This window comes from Pan troglodytes, chromosome 7 (genome assembly GCF_028858775.2).
Source record: "Pan troglodytes isolate AG18354 chromosome 7, NHGRI_mPanTro3-v2.0_pri, whole genome shotgun sequence".
In the NCBI taxonomy this organism is placed as follows: Eukaryota; Metazoa; Chordata; class Mammalia; order Primates; family Hominidae; genus Pan; species Pan troglodytes.
In genome coordinates, this window is record NC_072405.2 from 140,172,886 (window position 1) to 140,192,800 (window position 19,915).

The 19,915-nt window shown below is 41.2% G+C and overlaps 1 protein-coding gene across 36 annotated transcripts in view; it reads right to left on the reverse strand.

Moving 5' to 3' along the window:
* The window catches only part of CYRIB (CYFIP related Rac1 interactor B), a 177,111-nt gene that overhangs the window by 80,224 nt on the left and 76,972 nt on the right, over nucleotides 1–19,915 (reverse strand). For 4 of the 36 annotated variants that reach the window (XM_063816060.1, XM_063816054.1, XM_009455847.5 and 1 more), the window contains exon 1: nucleotides 19,391–19,615. The exons of 22 other annotated variants lie outside the window; for them this stretch is intronic. The gene's annotated coding sequence lies outside the window, so the exon portion shown is untranslated. 36 annotated transcript variants of the gene reach the window in all.

Genomic DNA, 19,915 nt, shown 5'->3' on the forward strand with positions numbered 1-19,915 from the left:
AATGTGACAGACATTACATGCCTGATGATGTAATGCAATGGGATGTATTCAACATTACCCTATGTAATAAACTTGTCAGGTATATATAAACTGATTCTACTTATCAAGAAACAAAGCAGACAAATCTTGATTATGAAATATTTTCTATCAGACAGCTTGCCTGGATGAAATGGAGCAGGTGTGAAGATTAAAAAAAGAAGAGGAGTTCAGTTTTGGACATGTTAAATTTGAGAGGCTTATGAGCCACCAATCTGAAGATGTTGAGAAGGCAATGATGGATACGGAAGTATGGAGTTCAGGGAAGAGGTCAGATCACAAATACTTTATCTACACCCCAGGACTTTGTATCCAAAGACCAAGGACACTTGAAATGGTTAACAGTAGCAACAGTAAGAGACCAGTGGCCACAATGCACTAACCACACTGTTATGGTAACATAATCTGGGCAGTATTTTCTTGCTGCTCATCTGCCTCTGGTTATTGCTCATTTTGTGAAGCTGAGTTCCCACTCTCTCCATCAATTCTGTAACCTACCTGTCATCATCCCAACAAATTCCTTTTATGTCCAAATTACCTAGTCAGTTTCTGCTATTTGCAACCAAGGACCCGTTAATGAATTATGAAGAATATTCCGGTCTCGAATAGAAAACTGTAATTTCCTTCCCAATTTAAAGCCATTCCTACAAACAAGCAGAATTTATGTTACAAATATAACTCTAAAGTATAAATACACATAATAAAGATATTCAAAAATTAAAGACAGTACAGATCAGTTTTTTGAGATATTTAAGAGGTCCCAGGATAATTAAAAAGAAAACTTTGTTTCAAAACATAAAATTTGAACATTAATATAAAAGTAGAACATCCAGAAAAAAATGGCAAAACACCAAGATCATTTAAAAAATATCTAATAAAGGCCGGGCGCGGTGGCTCACGCCTGTAATCCCAGCACTTTGGGAGGCCGAGGCAGGCGGATCACGAGGTCAGGAGATCGAGACCAGCCTGGCTAACACGGTAAAATCCCGTCTCAACTAAAAATACAAAAAATTAGCTGGGTATGGTGGCAGGTGCCTGTAGTCCCAGCTACTCGGGAGGCTGAGGCAGGAGAATGGCATGAACCTGGGAGGCAGAGTTTGCAGTGAGCCGAGATCGCACCACTGCACTCCAGCCTGGGCGACAGAGTGAGACTCCGTCTCCAAAAAAAACAAAAAAAGATGCTTTACTTTATACATTCCAAACTACTCCTACTAAGAATAGTAATGAAAAAATTCTCCGGCCGGGTGTGGTGGCTCACTCCTGTAATCCCAGCACTTTGGAAGGCAGGGGTGGGCGGATCACCTGAGGTCGGGAGTTCTAGACCAGCCTGACCATCAGGGGAAATCCCGTCTCTACTAAAAAAAAAAAAAAAAAAAAAAAAAAAAATACAAAATTAGCCAGGCATGGTGGCACATGCCTGTAGTCCCAGCTACTTGGGAGGCTGAGGCAGAAGAATCGCTTGAACCTGGGAGGCAGAGGTTGTGGTGAGCCGATATCGCGCCATTGCACTCTAGCCTGGGCAACAAGAGCAAAACTCTATCTCAAAAAAAAGAAAAAGAAAAAGAAAAAAATCTCCACCTAAGTCTACATTTATGTATGTATGTATGTTTGAGACAGAGTTTCGCTCTTGTCACCCAGGCTGGAGTGCAATGGTACAATCTCGGCTCACTGCAACCTCTGCCTCCCAGGTTCAAGTGATTCTCGTTCCTCAGCCTCCCAAGTAGCTGGGATTACAGGCGCTCGCCACCACACCCAGCTAATTTTTGTATTTTTAGTAGAGATGGAGTTTCACTATGTTGGCCTGGCTGGTCTCAAACTCCTGGCCTCAGGTGATCCACCCACCTAAGCGTCCCAAAGTGCTGGGATTACAGGTGTGAGTCACTGCACCTGGCCAAGTCTACCTTTAGTCTCTTATTTCATACACTTCCCTCACATGTCAGTAAAACTACTTTTCATTCTTTCTGAAAACTTTTCACATTTCAAATCAAAAGTATAATTGTTGGCTATACTAAAGATTAAACATTTCTTACATCCTTGATAGTACACCATTTATGTGCTAAACTCCCTACCTCCGTTTAGTATTTTTAAGGAATACATTTTGAAGAAGTAAAACATGAAAAAGAGTAAAAACACTTAATAGGGAATATTTGCTTTAAGGAGGAAAAAAGTACGAATATATGTGAATATCTAGTATGTACCATGCATTCTGCTATAGATGATAATTTTTTTTTTAAAACACTGCAAAACCGGTGATGTTACCTTTTTACAAAAAGTAAATGAGGAAAATGAATTTCAAAAACTGGTTTAGGCCAGCTGCAGTAGCTCATGCCTGTATCCCCAACACTTTGCAAGGCTGAGGCAGGAGAACTGCCTGAGCCTAGAAATTTGAGACCAGCCTGGGCAATAAGTGAGATTCTATCTCTACCCCAAAAAAAAAAAAAAAAAAAAAAATTAGCCAGGTGTGGTTGTACATGTCTGCTGTCCCAGCTACTCATGAGGCTGAGATGGGAGGACTGCTTGAGACCAGGTCAAGACTGCAGTGAGCTATGATCATGCCACCACACTGCAGCCCAAGCGACAGAGTGAGACCTGCCTCCAAAAAAAAAAAAAAAAAACGGGGGGGGGGGGCGGTGGCGGGGAGGGTGTTACTTACCTCACATCAGTGCTAATAAGAGGTCAGTGTCAATAAGGGGTAGATCTGTTTCCAGAACAGATCTGCCTATCCCAAAGTTGATGCCACTTTATTCACAACAAAATGCCTCCATGAGCACATTCTTCTAAAAATTCATTCTCATTAATTTTTTTATTAGAAAAACAATTGTAACCATTATACTGAACAAGCTGAACCCGTGGGATGTAACTATAAAAAACAATTTTTTGTCCACGACTAGCCTTTAAAGTTACTCTGTAGCCATAGTTAATGTCCCTGAACTTTCATTTAGGCTAATGATCATGACTTTGGTCACTCCGAAGTTATAAAAACAATCTGACTTTTAAAACTGAAAGATCCAGCTGGGCATAGTGGCTCCCACCTGTAATCCCAACAATCTGGGAGGCTGAGACAGAGGATCACTTAATCCCAGGAGCTGGAGACCAGCCTGGGCAACATAGGGAGAACCCGTCTCTACAAAAAAATTTAAAAAAATAAAAAAACTTAGCCAGATGTGGTGGTGCATACCTATAGTCCCAGTTACTTAGGAGGCTGACGTGGGAGGATCACTCAGGCCTTGGAAGTCGAGGCTGCAGTGACTGAAAGATCTTTAGTATAATCGTCAAATTTTTCTCATTTAAAGTTAGTTTCTCTGCTTTCCCAGCTCAGCCCTACAAAGTACAAGAGCACTACACGCTTTTACTCCACTCCTTTCCACCTTGCTAACCTTGGGTGGGGCAATTATATGCTATCAGAGAGCTTAGACACTTTCATGACTCAAAAAATGTTTAGGCTGGGAGCGGTGGCTCATAGCTGTAATCCCAGCACTTTGGGAGGCCGAGGAAGATGGATCACCTGAGGTCAGGAGTTCTAGACCAGCCTGGCCAACATGGTGAAACCCCGCCTCTACTAAAAATACAAAAATTAGCCGGGCATGGTGGTGTGTACCTGTAGTCCCAGCCACTCAGGAGGCTGAGGCACGAGAATTGCTTGAACCAGGGAGGTTGCAGTGAGCCAAGGTCATGCCACTGCAGTCCAGCCTGGGTGACAGACCGAGACTCCGTCTTAAAAAATAATAATAATAATGATGACAATAAAGTTTAAAGCTGATTCTGTTCAGGAATGCTTTCAGGGGTTCCTTGAAAGTTGGGAGCTCTCACTCCAATTCCTGTAATGCATCTCCTCTGGGAATCCAGCCTCCATCCTGTCCCCCTTATACCTACTCTTTTGGGTTTTCCCTTATGTGGTCTCACTTCTCTCAGGTGGCCCTCATGTGATCTATGGGAAACACAGATCTCTTAGTCCAAAAACTTTGGGAGCACTGGCAGTCCATCTACACAGCAACCTTGCTTTCTTTTGCTTTGCTGCCAAAGCAGATAGTCTCTTGAAAATTTCCAGGTATGAGTTAGACAGACATCAATTTACTGTGTCCACCAAATTGCAGGAGTTACATATTAAGCTCCCCAAGTGGTCACTATAAAGCCCTTCTATCTTTACTGGAGGGGGAGTACTTCCCATCTCTCCCACAAAGACAGAGGAAAGAGGTTAGGAAAGACTCCTAGAATACCAACAACTGGGTTAAAAAACTTTTCCAATTTCTAACAACATGTGTCAAAAACTCTTTTCCAATTTCCAACTTTCTGAATGAAACCTTTTACAACAACAGATGGATACATATTAGAAGTCACAAGATCCATTTTCTGGCTCTCTTTTGAACACCCACATGGTGTCCTTAAAACTCACTTTAGAAATACGCATCTGTTGACTTAGGGTCAAACTCAGAATACAAGAGTTCCACCCATTTTAGCACCTTATTTTGTATTCTGTATTTTCTAAATTTTCCATGAAAAGCAGGAATAAAATAAAAATCCACAACCTTACCACTCAGCCACGGTTAACACTGTCCCTTTATGCCACTTAAAAATGTAAGTTTAAATTTTTTAAAACCTTGTACAATAACACTTCATTTATATAATTTCATTAAGCAATCCAGTTTATCACCTAATTTAAACACATTACCTTTTTCAAGCATCAAATTTCCACTGAACTAGTGTGCTGCTCTTTCTAAAATGTGTCTCACTGTGCCACTCTGAAGTCCAAACCCTTTAATGGCTCCCTACCAGAGATTAAACTTCAGTCTTTTAAAAAGTGTAATCTACACAGTCTCCTAGAGCTGTTACATCTCTAAATATGATTTTGAACCATCTATGCACCATATAAAATCATACTACAAGAAAAATGCAGGTGTCAGAGGAGTTCCTAATAATGGGATATGACCTACACTAGAGGAGAGAAACATTTCAGAATTTGCGAATTCAACCTTGTAACCCCTCAATGAAGCTGGATCCTGAGATATTTTCAACAGGAACTGGGACCAAATTCTGAAATGCAAAAGAACAAAGGTGGCTATTTCTTTATTAGCATGATAAAACTAAGCTTGCAGTGGGGATCAGTCCTCACATGATTGCAAATAAAATTCTGTATCACTACACATATATCTACTGGCTCCACACTCATTATCACCAACTGCCAAAAAGTTAATCTAATACTCAAGAGCAGATTTATAAAAACTTTAAATGCCTAAAACAGGATTTGGGAATTAATTTTGTTGTAAGTTCTACACATAATGTGCTCCATTCATAGAGCACACATTTAAAAAATTGTCTTAGAGTCAAGTGGAGTGGCTCATGCCTGTAATCCCAGCACTTTGGGAGGCCGAGGTGGGCAGATCACTTGAGATCAGGAGTTTGAGACCAGGCTAGCCAACATGGTAAAACCCTGTCTCTACTAAAAATACAAAAAAAACAAAAAAAAATAGCCAAGTATGGTGGTACGTGCCTGTAATCCCAGCTACTTGGGAGGCTGAGGCAGGAGAATCGCTTGAACCCAGGAGGCGGAGGTTGCAGTGAGCCGAGATTGCGCCACTGCACTCCAGCCTGGGCGACAGCGAGACTCTGTCTTCACAAGAAAAAAAAAAGTTTTAAAGTCATCTTTTACCAGATGAAGTGAGAAGTAAATTCCATTTAAACATGCTACCAAGAAAAATGCACTCATAGTTCTTAGCTCAAAGAGGCTTCGGTCTGCTAAGAAGTTTAAGTCAGTAAAAATGCACAAAATTACAAAAGTCCCTGCAGAAAGAAAAATAATCAGTTCTCTCTTAAAGCTGACAATAAATGTATTCACTCAAAAAGTACACAAGAACAATGAGCGTAGGCAAATACGGATATGTCTCTATGAATAAATGTGGAGAGTATGTGTGTGTAGTCATCTAACATATATATATGCATAAAGATGGCTGGAAAGATGGTCACCAAAACAGCGACTACCTAAGGTGGTGATTTTTGCTTTTTTCTTTTACTACTCTATATTGTTTCAATTTTTTTATAAATATGAGCACGTATGTTTACAAGAATTTTCATTATTAAAATACAGCATGAAAGCTACAGTAATCAAGCCATGTGGTACTAGCAGAATGATAGATCAATGAAACAGAAATAAAAGTCTATAGAAAAACCCAAACATTTGTGGTCAACTGATTACCAACAAAGACATCAAGGCAATTCAGTAGAGGAAAGGATAGTCTTTTCAAAAATGGTTCGGAGACTACCGGAAATCCACAGGCAAAAAGTTGAACTTAGTAACTTACACCATAAAGTTAACAAAAATGGATCATAGACCTAAATGCAAGGACCAAAACTAGAAACCTTTTAGAAGAAAACACAAGAGTAAATCTCATAATCTTTGGTGAGGCAAAGATTTCTTAGATATGACACACACTGCACCATTCTTAACAGCAAAAAAAAAAAAAAAGTTAAACTAGACTCTACCAAGTGAAAATGCTTACACCTCAAAAGACACCGTTAACAGCCAAGTGTGGTGGCGCACATCTGTAGCATCAGTTATTAAGGAGGCAGAGGCAGGAGGATTACTTGAGCCCTGAGTTTGAGTCTAGCCTGGGCAACACAGCAAGACCTCGACTCTGAACCCCATCTCTTAAGAAAAAAAAAAAACACCATTAAGAAAAGGACAAGTCACAGATTGAGAGAAAATATTTGCACATAATGTATCTGACAAAGGAGCTGGATACAAAATATGTAAAGAACTCTTACAACTCTGTAAGAAGACAACCCAATTAAAAATGGGCAAAAAGACCTGACAGACATTTCACCGAAACAGATGGAAAAAATGGCTTGGTGCTGCACGCCTGTAGTCCCAGCCCTTTGGGAGGCTGAAGCAGGAGGATCGCTTGAGCCCAGGAGTTCTAGGCTGCAGTGAGGTGTGATTATGCCACTATACTCCAGCCTGAGTGACAAAGTAAAATCCTTTCTTTAAAAAAAAAAAAGAAAAAAGAAAAGAAAAGAAGAAAATTGCTTGAAAAGATGCTCAACATCATTAGTGATTAGGGAAACTCAAACCACAATGTATACTACTTCCCACCCAGTAGAATAATTATAATCAAAAAGATAATGACAAGTGTTGGGAAGATTCAGAGAAACTGAAATCCTCATACACTACTGGTAGGACATAAAATAGCACTGAGAGTCTGGTTTTGGCAGTTTCTTTAAAAATTATATAAGTTTTCCATATGACCCAATAATTCTATTCCTAGGCATCTATGCAAAAGAAAACATATGCCCACACATATCTGCATACGAATGTTCACAGCAGCATTATTTATAACAGCCAAAAACTGTGAACCATCCAAACGCCCATCAACTGGTAATGAATAAACAAAATGTGGCATATCCACAGAATGGAATATTACTCAGCAATAGAAAGGAACAAATTACTGATACACTCAACATGCATGAACCATAAATTAAATGAAAGAAGCCAGACATAAAAGATACTGTATGTTCCATTCATAAGAAATGTCCAGGAAAGAATAATCAAGCAAAAGTGAGAGAGTGAGAGAGTGAGGGAGAGAGTGTGAGAAGGAAAGAGGGAGACACGGGGAGAAGAGAGAGAGGGAGAGGGAGAGGAAGGGAAGGGCAGTGTGTAAGAGCTAGAAGATAGGAAAGTGGATGCCTGGGGCGGGGGGTAGTATAGAAGATGAATACGATTTCAAGGGATCTTACTGGGTTAACAGACAACATCCTAGACTATGGTAATGGTTGCAAAGCTGAATAAACTGACTAATAATCACTGAATTGTGCATTTGAAATAGATGAATTTTATAGTGTATAAAGTATACCTCAATAAAATTGTTTTTAAAAAGATGGTGAAAAAAACTTAGTATATAATTATGTTTACTGAAGGAATGATTAGGTTTTTCTAGATGCCAAAGCCAAAAACCAGTGAGAAAACAAAACATTTTAAATGAAAACATAAATTAAAATAGCATACCAAAATGGCACACATACCACTTATCCCCATTATATAAGTGATTTTCACTTTCTGCCTTTTAGTGGAATACTTCTAAGGGTCATGATTAGGTACAGGAATTTGCTACAAGACTTTATGTGCAATGTAACCTGGATACAGTGGCTAAAACTACCTGGAATAAATTGTCTTAGGGTACCGGTACCTGTTTAGCCCTACTTTATGACTTAGGACAGTTTCTATAATACAGTTAACCAGTTATGCATTTAAAAACAAAACTGGCGAGGTGCGGTGGCTCATGCGTGCAATCCCAGCACTTTGGGAGGCTAAGGCAGGTGGATCACAAGGTCAGGAGTTCGAGACCAGCCTGACCAACATGGTGAAACCCCATCTCTACTAAAAATACAAAAATTCGCCGGGCGTGGTGGCGCATGCCTGTAATCTCAGCTACTCAGGAGGCTGAGGCAGGAGAATCACTTGAACCCGGGAGGCGGAGCTTGCAGTGAGCCGAGATCGCACCACTGCACTCCAGCCTGAGTGACAGAGCAAGACTCTGTCTCAAAACAAACAAACAAACAAATAAACAAAACTGTTCACTCGTCTCTTACTTATGAGACCCTAACAAGATCCTAGAAGGGATCTGAGAGACAAGGGGCAGTAAAAGAATTTCACAAAAAGTTCCACTTGCAGACCTCAACTAGGAAGAATTGTGACGTGCTTATATATATATATATATTTTTTTAATTATTTAAATCCATAGGCTACCCTCCTACCCAAACTAGGCATACTGAAAATGGTTTAAAAACTTTAATTTTAATAAAACACTGTTTTTAAAAGTTGCTTATAAGGCATGAACAATGAAAATCTGCTAAAACTAAGTTCTTAAAAGACACACATTTAAAATGTTAATAGACTACTAAGAGGTCAGTGCCACATACCAAAGACTGAACACTGGCCAGTTGTCACCATCGCACATACCATAATGGAACTTTGGCACACCCATTTCAAAAGGTTGCCAACCAGGCTAAATATTTTGACTACTGCTTCAACATACTGTTCTATAAATAAAAAGACAAAGCTTTAGTTTAACTATATTCACATTCTAATACAGGCAGTTCCAATTATCAAAAAGACTTTCCAAAATGCTTAATCCCTCATTTTCAGGGATCCACCTGCTTTTACCCACTGGCAACTGAGAACTAGCTCCACAGCAAGAAGATTGTTTTAAGTTTCCAAGTCTCTAAATTCACGTATGCTTTAACCCAAATGAATGGAATAAATGAAGTTGACTTCTCCATACTTTTGAAAAAAACTCAGTAAATATATTTACTAAATACCAGGACACATTTAGTATCTAACATTTAAATCAAAATAAATTCAAATATAACAAATAATCTTCAGCAAGTTAGCTTTCAAAATAACATTTTTACAAGACTTGTTTACAGAAAATAACTGGAAGGGAGGATAATTTATAAGATGCTAATAAATAAAATGGAGCCCTACTCCCCTAAAAAAAAAAAAAAAAAGAAAAATTGTGAATTTGAACATTCCCTTCACTAACTATGCTAGCCTCTCATTTACCTAAATCTATACATATAAAGGGAAAGAAGCCTCCCTGAAAATGTTCTTAATTGACATCATTTAGTTTGTTGGAATTTGCCAGAATTTAAAGTAGAGAACTGTGGTTTGATATAAAGAAAGCAAACTAATCTCACACCTTGCATCCCAAGATGGTTTTCTCATATTTCACTTAAATTCAATGGCCTTGAAATTCTTAAAACCCTGTAATCTCTTTCAAATTGAAAGATGTATGAACATGTCAGTCATTACTTTTTGAGTAAATGTTATTAAAGTGACCAACTCATCTTTGAGAAAATTAATCTCAAATTTCCACCAAGGTCATTACACATAACTTTGCCCTCAAAAACAGATTAAAAAATGAACAGCACCAATAATAATAATATGTGTCGTGTTCTTATCACATGCCAGGAACTTTTTTTTTGAGACAGATTTTCCCTCTGTCACCCAGGCTGGAATGCAGTGGCATGATCTCGGCTCACTGCAACCTCCACCTCCCAGATTCCAGTGATTCTTGTGCCTCAGCCTCCCAAGTAGCTGGGATTACAGGCGTGCACCACCACACCCAACTAATCTTTGTATTTTAAGTAGAGACAAGGTTTCACCATGTCAACCAGGCTGGTCACAAACTCCTGGCCTCAAGTGATTTGTCCACCTCAGCCTCCCAAATTGCTGGGATTGCAGGCGTGAGTCAGTATGCCTGGCACTTCTTTAAATGTCAGATTTAATGAGGTATAATTTATATATGTTAGGAAATAATTCTTCATAAGTATCTTCTTTTTTTTTTTTTTTTGAGATGGAGTTTCACTCTGGTTGCCCAGGCTGGAGTGCAGTGGCGCAATCTCGGCTCACCGCAACCTCCACCTCCCAGGTTCAAGCGATTCTCCTGCCTCAGCCTCCTGAGTAGCTGGGATTACAGGTGCTCACCACCTCGCCCAGCTAATTTTTTGCATTTTCAGTAGAGACAGGGTTTCACCATGTTGGGTAGGCTGCTTCATAGGTATCTCTTTTGCATACAGTACAAACAGATGTACCAGCTGCCCTTTGCTCTAGAGAGTATCTTTTCAAGAATGTTTGTAGAGTGAACAGTCTTGAGAAATAAAGATAGTATCTCCTTCTGGAGCAAAGGACAAGCATGCCTACTGTCTGTTCAGTATAATAAATATAATGTATCCCTCAAGAGCAAAGGGCAGGCATGCTTATTGCTCATTAGAAAAGATCTGGGTTCCCTTAACTCAGGGCTTCTCTCCAACAAGAAAGCCCACTGTGTGTACAATTACTACCTGGTCCTCTTCACGTCATCCTGTAGACTGAGGCTCAGAAAACCAGTGCAAATGCTGATACTCTGGCTACTACTATTATAGAGAATAATAATCTGCCCTTGATCTTTAACACAGGAGTTTCATGTCTTCTACCAGATTCCATGAAAATATGGCAGGATAACTTAATAGCTTGCAAGTAGGATAAAATCTCAGACCATCATGGTTCTTGACAGTTCTGGGGAAAGAGGATGGGATGCTGACATAGCCATAACTCTCTAAGGGAAAGGATAAAGGCCCTGCAGACTGAGTTCTGGGACAAGGGAAGATACCCTGGAATCTGAGAGTGATCCTAGTGGTGGATGGGAAGAAGGTGGGAAGAAAGACTCCCCCACCTGTTTACCTGTTAATGAACAGGGTGGAATTAATGTTTAGAAACTGAGCAGTGAGAAGTGAGGCTGAAATTAGCCACCCAAATGGTGGGTTGGTAGTTGTTCACTATCCTCTGGGCTGGTGGAAGGAGGGGAGTATCATAACAATAAGGGCAACAAGCCCCATGGTCCCACATGAAAGGCTGTGGCTGTGACTGCTGAGCCAAGGAATCCCCTAAACTAAAAGAAATGGTGTAAGTAATGATGACCTTGCTGCCAACTACAGAGCTTCAAGTAGACCAGAAACATTAAACCGCGAGAGAATGACCCAAAGTAAATATAAAGCCTTGATTACCAGCACCGAGTTGCTCTCTCCCCCTCCACACTCCCTGATCCCTCTCTGCTCCTACCTCCAAACTCTTCTGCTTTAATGAGCAAGATGGTTAGGAATGGGGCTGAGGTCTCCCTGATCCCCAAGATGGACTGAAGGCCAGACATACTAGGAGGTTTGCCCAGAGAAGTTCAGGGAGAGACTCAAAATTTTATGGTTCTCTTGGAAATAGGCACCCAGGTAACCATTCTATCTAGTCCTGTCAGGCAGACACCCACATTAAGCTAATAGGGTCTGGGCAGGGTTTACAGGGGTTAGGAAAATAAATGTGACTTATGGGTGGGATGTTTTGGACCAATTCAATGTGCTTATTCTTGCCTCTACATCATAACGTATAGTAAGAACTGATAAGCCGGGTGCGGTGGCTCGCACCTGTAATCCCAGCACTTTGGGAGGCTGAGGCGGGCTGATCACTTGAGGTCAGAAGTTCCGAGACCTGACCAACCTGATGAAACCCTGTCTCTAGTGAAAATATAAAATTAGCTGGGCATGGTGGCATGCATCTGTAGTCCCAGCTACTCAGGAGGCTGAGGTAGGAGAATCACTTGAACCCAGGAGGCGGAGGTTGTAGTGAGCCAAGATTGCGTCATTGCACTCCGGCCTGGGTGACAGGGTGACAGAGTAAGACTCTGTCACACACACAAAAAAAAAAAAAGAAGAAGAACCTGATGTGTTATGTGCTTGTACTTAAAAGACTCACTTAGGAGCTAGTGAGGGTTTTTCCAATCAGAAAGGGCTGTATGTATAAAAGTGTACTAGTACCTTTGGGGCCCCACAATCTTAAGGATCACTTTGAGCCATAAAGTCTCATGATTTCACTGATTAGAGGATTTGGCAAAAGGAGGCAGCCTCCACCTACAGGTGCCCCTTGGGGTTTTGAACGCTTTACCTCCCTGACACAGCAATCAAGTTTACGCCTTCCGAAAAGCAGCTATTAGCTTGCTTCTGGATTCCAGTGGAAATTGAATGCCTAACTCATGGAGGCCTCACGAGTCTCCAGCCTGATGTTCCTATTTCGAGGTGGGTCAGCTTACACTCAATGACTAACAATGCGGTAAATCAATGGAAAATGCTTATGTGAAACACACCTGGCTTAGTCTTAGCCCCAAGAAGGATCTCAACTTTACATGAAAAAGGGCTGGCACCTAGCCCTTTGGGGAAAACTTTATCCCCTACTCTACCACTGGAGGCAAAGCTACTGGCTCAATGAAGCCCAAATCCAGTAAATCATCACATCTTATAGATTTGACATCATCAATATTCTTTCCTGGACTTTAGCAACAGCCTTTTAACTTGTCTCCCTGTATACAATCTCACTTCACCTTTAATATATTCTCCAAAAGCAGTAAGGACAATCTTTCCAAAAGACAACTTGAGTATTTTACTCTCCCCTATTAAGATCCTATAATGGTTTCCCCATTGCCTGCAGCTGGAACTGAATGGGACTTGTTAACATGACTCATGCAGATGGTTTACTTCTAGTCCACCTCTTTAGCTTCCTCTTTCCCACTCTTCCTTTACAACCTCCATTGTTGTCATACTATAACCAGTATCAGTTTCTAGCAAGACTTCTCTTATCTTCAGGCTTTTTAGCTCACTCTCTCTTCCTACCCCCATGTAAACTCTCCCTCTTGACTGACTGGTCTACTCTTCAGGTCAGAGTTTAGATGACACTACAACAGGGACTTTTATCTTTACTAGTTAAGATTAGGTACCCAAGGCCGAGGCGGGCAGATCACGAGGTCCGAAGCTCCAAGACCAGCCTGGCCAACATGGTGAGACCTCATCTCTACTAAAAATACAAAAATTAGCCAGGCGTGGTGGCTTGTGCCTGTAATCCCAGCTACTGGGGAGGCTGAGGCAGGAGAATCTCTTGAACCAGGGAGTCGGAGGTTGCAATGAGCCGAGATCGTGCCACTGCACTCCAGCCTGGCGACAGTGAGGCTCCATCTCAAAAAAAAAAAAAAAAGATTAGGTATCCATGTAACACATATCACTGAATTCATACTCTTTCTGTATCTTCTATTCTTTTGTAAGGAAGAACCACAAATGATTTATTCACTGTGATACAACCCCACTTATGTGCTCAATAACTACTTGGGTAGTTAATGGCAATCTATATACCACATATTGTGCCAGGTGATCAAAAACAAAATTATTTTTAATAATCATTTGACTTAGAAATACATTAGGAAAATTATATGCTGCCTTCCTTGTTATGCTGAATTGAAATTAACATAAAAATTTCACAACAGTTTAGTGAGGCATGTAAGAGGGACATTATTCCCATTTAATAATCTGAGGCTCTTCATATTATCATATAAAGCAAATGTGTCAAATTAAATTCAATGTTTTTGTCCATACATACTAGAATGTTACAATGAGAAGAATCTCTCAATTAGAGGATTTTTACTGATTAGAGGATCTGGCAAAAGGTCAAGTCAACAAGTCAACAAACTATAAAAGTGTACCTCAAGTCACAGATTTCAGATTTCATTTAAACTAGTGTATTTGATTCTCTACTATCCCCACTAAGACAGAGAAATGGCATAAATCTTAAATTATAATATCACATTATATGTCATATCATGATAGGTCATAATATATATTATGATACATTATGTCATATTGCGGCAGGCCAGGTCTCACTAATGCAGGCCTCCACAACAACTGTTTCAGTACTGAGTGGTTAAATTAAATATTAAAAGCCAGTGCCCTTAAACAAAACCTGGGATTAACAAAAGCCCATCATGAGTTTTGCCTAGGCCTTTCCTAGGCCTTAAAGCATGACAAAATAATGAAGGAATTCTTAAGAGGACCCATTTAGGAGTAAACAAGTTTTATTGTGGGTCTGAAGAAACTCCCTAGGCCTCCACTAACAAGTTTACTGGGGGTCCGAAGGAATTCCCCAAACCTTCATGATTTCGCAGGAGACAACATAAGGGTAATCACCCCCAGCAACTGGACCCATTTAGATTAAGTAAATTTACTGAGGGTCTGGAGGAGGCTCTTCAGGACTTAGACCTTAGTTATAGATTAAAAGAAGTTAATCACTTATGTATTTAGATGAATGCACACTTACGCATAGACATATAGCTTAGAAGGCATATAAGCTCTGGAAAACTTTGTAATTTTGAGTTGGTCTGGCAATAATTTCCAGGCCTTCTCCCTATAACTGGTTGCAGAAAATAAAAACTCTCTTCCTCTCCAGTTCACCTGCATCTCGTTATTGGGCCACGAGAAATAGAGTGATCCTCAGTTTGGTCCGGGAACAGTATGACATATTATGTCACATTATGACATCCGGGACTATGTCATAATTTCTTTCTTAGCAAGTGTTTTCTGAAAATGCTTGACCTAAAGTAGTATTCAGGTTAATTTGGATTATCTGAAGACATACCAATGTATGATTGGAAGGAATAAATATTCTAGATCAATGGTCCCCAACCTTTTTGGGACCAGGAAATGGTTTCGTGGAAGACAATTTTTCCACGGACAGGGCGACAGGGGGAATGGTTTCAGGATGAAACTGTTCCACCTCAGATCACCAGGCGTTAGATTCTCACATGGAGCACAAAACCTGGATGCCTCTAATGCACAATTCACAACAAGGTTCATGCTACTATGAGAATCTAATGCTATCTCCGCTGATCTAACAGGAGGCAGACCTCAGGGAGTAATGCCGCTCACCTCCTGTGGCGCAGTCCAGTTCCAAACAGGCCATGGCCCAGGGGTTGGGGACCCCTGCTCTAGACACAGTAGGAAGGGTCTGTATCAATCTAGAATTTAATATATATCATACATAATGCATCAACTAAAATATACCAAGAAGAGATTACTGCATCAGCAGAAAATAACTGTACACGACTCAGGCTTCACAGTGTCACATACAATAGTACCTTAATGTTGATGATCAATCTTTTCAAAATGAATAGCTACAAAAATATATCTCTGCATTAAGTCTTCTACTTCAACAAAATCACACAATATCTTTGAAAGTAGTCATTCTGACCCATGGTACCATTATCCAGATGTGAAGGTGTGTTGCAAGAAATGTTTATATTTAAATAATCAAAATTCTAAGAATGATTTCTTTGTTTAAAAAGTTTACACATGTGACTCATTTGCATTCTAATTACTTGCATAAGTGGGAAAGGGGTGAAGCTATAGCTAGCTGTCAATCCTGTATATGCTTACAGGAGAGTACAGAACAAGTGAACATTATCCATCCTCCTTGGCAGCTGAAAAAGAAAAAGTTTTGAGATTTGCTGTTTTAAGTATGTTTTACAAATACTTAATATAAAATATAAGACCTCAAATTAGTAGGTTGAAATAGAATTTAAGTAAACGTGATGGGTTCAAATGCCAGTCTTCAACGTCTCCCACTTGGGAGTATACTTGAACAAGTATACCTAATTGGAAATATTTAATTATGATTAACGGCATACCTCTAACCTAAGGTCTCTGAGCCTTACTTTCCTAATGTTAATTAGGAATTAAATAGAAGTTAACCTACACATTACAGAGTTGTTATAAAACTAACCTAATGGTTATAAGGAATCTGGCAAACAGTAGGTGTTCAATACTACAGCGTAATTAAGAGCCAGGATTTAGTGAGCTGATCATAATATAGAATGAGTTCACACATCCAAGAACATTTATGTATAATTTTAGAAACTCTAAATGCCCAATAAATTATTTGAATTCACGGTTGTTCATGAATGCTGACCAGATACACATATCAAGTGCCCATTCTAAGCAAACAAATCCATTCTATGAACTAATGTATAACACAAAATCATGTCTATACTTCCTCACCCAAAGATCTCAAGGCAAATTAAATAACCCAGTATAGCAGTCTTTTTTTTTTTTTTTTTTTTTTTTTGAGACGGAGTCTTGCTCTGTCGCCCAAGCTGGAGTGCAGTGGCGAGATCTCGGTTCACTGCAAGCTCCGCCTCCCGGGTTCACGCCATTCTCCTGCCTCGGCCTCCTGAGTAGCTGGGACTACAGGCGCCCGCCACCACGCCCGGCTAATTTTTTTGTATTTTTGGTAGAGACGGGGTTTCACCATGTTAGCTAGGATGATCTCCATCTCCCGACCTCGTGATCCGCCCGCCTCGGCCTCCCAAAGTGTTGGGATTACAGGCGTGAGCCACTGCGCCCAGCCAGCAGTCTTAAAAATATACTAGATACCTGAAAAAACTACAGCTCAGGGCAATCAACATCTTTTTCAAAATTTTTTGCCACATAATTACATAATGCTGTTACAGTCTAAGATTCTTTGACCTTGCCATTAACTCAATTGTTCAAAACATAATTATTGAGTATCCACTATGCACCAGGCAGGCACTGTGCTAAACTCTGGTGTAGTTACAGAAGAGACCAAAAATAGGAGGTATGTCACAAAGCTATTTCCAACTATTATAGTCTTGTTTTCCTTAAACAATGTAAGAGAAAATTGTAAGTTCTCACAGTTGAATGCATTAATACTTAGAAAGAGTCAAGTAACCTCAAATAAGTGACAATCCAGTATCTTCCCCCATGGAGACTAGGAGTAAAATAAGCACCCCTCTATACTTCTCTATCAATTGTTATTTACTATGTAAAGATAAATGACCATTTCAAATATGAGTCAAATAATCTCAAGAGGGACACTAATTTAACCTGTAAATTTTTAAAACCCGTTTATTCCTGGAGAGTTCAGAAAAATGAATTTTAAGTTCGATTAAGTTAAATGTCAATCAAAAATCTATCAAAAATAAACTGCATTCACTTAGTTTTACTCAACATCTGAAATTATACTTTTTCTGGGGCAGCTAGAATTAACTTACTAACCACGCCTCCCTCTGATCAACCAGCCACTTTCTTGGGAGACAAAAATCTAGCCTCTACCCAATTATATAATCTAGAATTCATACTATATATCCTAGAACATTTTACAAAGCAAGAGTTTCCTCACAAACAGCTACATCACTATTAAAGTTTTAAAGAATTCTTAAACATTATTATCTAGCAAAACTGTTCTGCAAATACACATTCTCTCTCTCTCATGAGTTAAGAAATCTTACTACTGAAGTGGTTATCCAAAACCTAAGCGGGGACAAACAGCCAAGTACCTTTTTAACACCAAGCTCCCCAAAAACGAAGCTGTTAGAAAATGCTGCCATAAATACTGACAGCAATAGCATCATCATAATGATATGCAGGTAGGTGTACTTTAGGACTAAAAGCCTCTCGTTCGTTATCATGGATATGAAAGTCACATGAAAAAAAAAGTGCTGTCATTTCATTTTATGAATGCTGATTAGGGAGTTTCAGTTAACTGCAACACTTTGCAAACAGGCTATCAAATAAACCCCAGTTATCAAGCAGTTCTAGACACAAAGCTTCTGTTTCTATTACTAAATACAATTAAAGAATTAAAAGGATCAGTGTGTTTTTCTTGAGGTATATTAGTCTAAAATGATTTGCGATAGTAAGTTACCAAACACCCGAGTGACTGAAATTCTTTTAGCTATATAAAACACTCCTTTGGAATGCCGATCTCCCACACCATAAGACTTAAAACACACAAAATTCATTGACATACATTTTTCACACAGAGATTAAGTGGTAAAAAGGTGGCAAACTCAATACACTTACACAGAAGTAGCAAAAAACGTGTAAGCAAATTCCAAAAACCTTTGTCTTATCCAGAATGGCACTTTGTGGTACTCCAAGGATTCAGGCATTTCATCAGTATTCCGCATATAGGGGTACTCAAACAATGTTGCTGACAGATGAGACAAGAAAGTCTCACCAACAAACATTTCTACAGCAATGTATTAACAGGTAATGTTGCAAATCAGTCAAGGGACCAAGTGAGGAGGAATCCAGAGGAGTAGAAAGAATACTAATTTTCTGCCAAATTTTACACTCAGAGGAAATTAATCCATCATAGAAGTCTTCCATGAAAAAAATAAAAAAGGTACTCAGTATGACCCAGAATAGCCATGAGGTTAAAACACATACACACACACACACACACACACACACACACACACAGCAATTGCCACTTCCACTAGAGTTTGACAGTTATAGATTTGGGTAATTATAGCAGAAATTGTGTGTTTGGAAACACACTAAGACCACACCCTAAGACTGAGAATCTGGACTTTAAACGCTGATCATTAATTAAAAGGACAACGCAGTATCTAAGTTGGAAGATCTGGCCGCGCAGGTGGAAGGCGAAGTGATGGGGAGCGATAAAGACACCAACTTCAACACCAGGGACCAGGAGGGCTGGGTGTCGAGGCGAGGCGAAGCCCGGGGGAGAAGGGGGTGTGGAGCTGGGGACGGGAACAGGGGATGAGGAAGAAAAGTGGCCGCGAAGAGGAAGGAGTGGTGGGAGCCAGGATTGGGGGGTGGGGGACAAAGCCGACGCGGGAAGGGACGAGCCGGCGAGCCAGGAGTCACTGGCGGGCGCAGGATCTGGGGTGGGAGGGGGCGGCGAGAGCGCGCGTGGAGGTGCCAATGGAAGGAAGGGGGCGGAAGAAAGGAAGACCCGAATGAATGAGCGCCGGGGGCAGGCCGGGGCCGCGGGGCCGGAGAGGAAGCGGGGCCGGAGAGGAAGCGGGCCCGGGGCGCCCCGGGGCCGGGGGCGGGCCCAGCGCGCCTGGGAAGGAGGAAGCCCCGCGCCAGCGCGGGCCCCGCCGCACCCGCCTCTTCGCCAAAATGGGGTCGCGGAGCAGGAAAGCTAGGAGTGTGAAGGAAGAGGGGAAAATGGCAAAAACCAATCACTTACCCTCCGCTCGAGCCTCCAGGCGCTCTCAGTCCCGCTCCTGCGCCCTCCTGGAGCCGCCTCTGCGGCTCCTCAGCGGCGCTAGGGGGAGCCCCGGGTCCGGAACGGGGGAGCGGCGGCAGCCGGACCGGGAGCCCCTCAACACCTGCCCCTGTGGCGGAGCCGCGACGAGCCAGAAGGCAGCTCCGAGCGGGGAGGGCAAGTGACCCGGATGTACAGGGTAACGACGAGGAGGGGGAGGAGGGAATGCCAGGAAGTGAGGGCGCCGCGGACCTGTCCGGCCGTGCGCATGCGCCGCACGCCCGCCCTGCAAGGTAAATCCTTAGCCTATCTTCTCCGCCCCTCATCCCCGCCCCTCCCGAAGGGGCGGGGCGAAGCCAGAGACAGGTGGTCGGCAGCGCGGCGTGCTGAGGAAGGAGGCGTGGCCACCCCCTTACACCCCGGCCTCCTTAAAGGGGCAGCACCTTCGCAAATATCGCGCCGAGATAGCTTCTGAGTGGGTTTGAGTCTTCCAGCCTTCCAGATGTA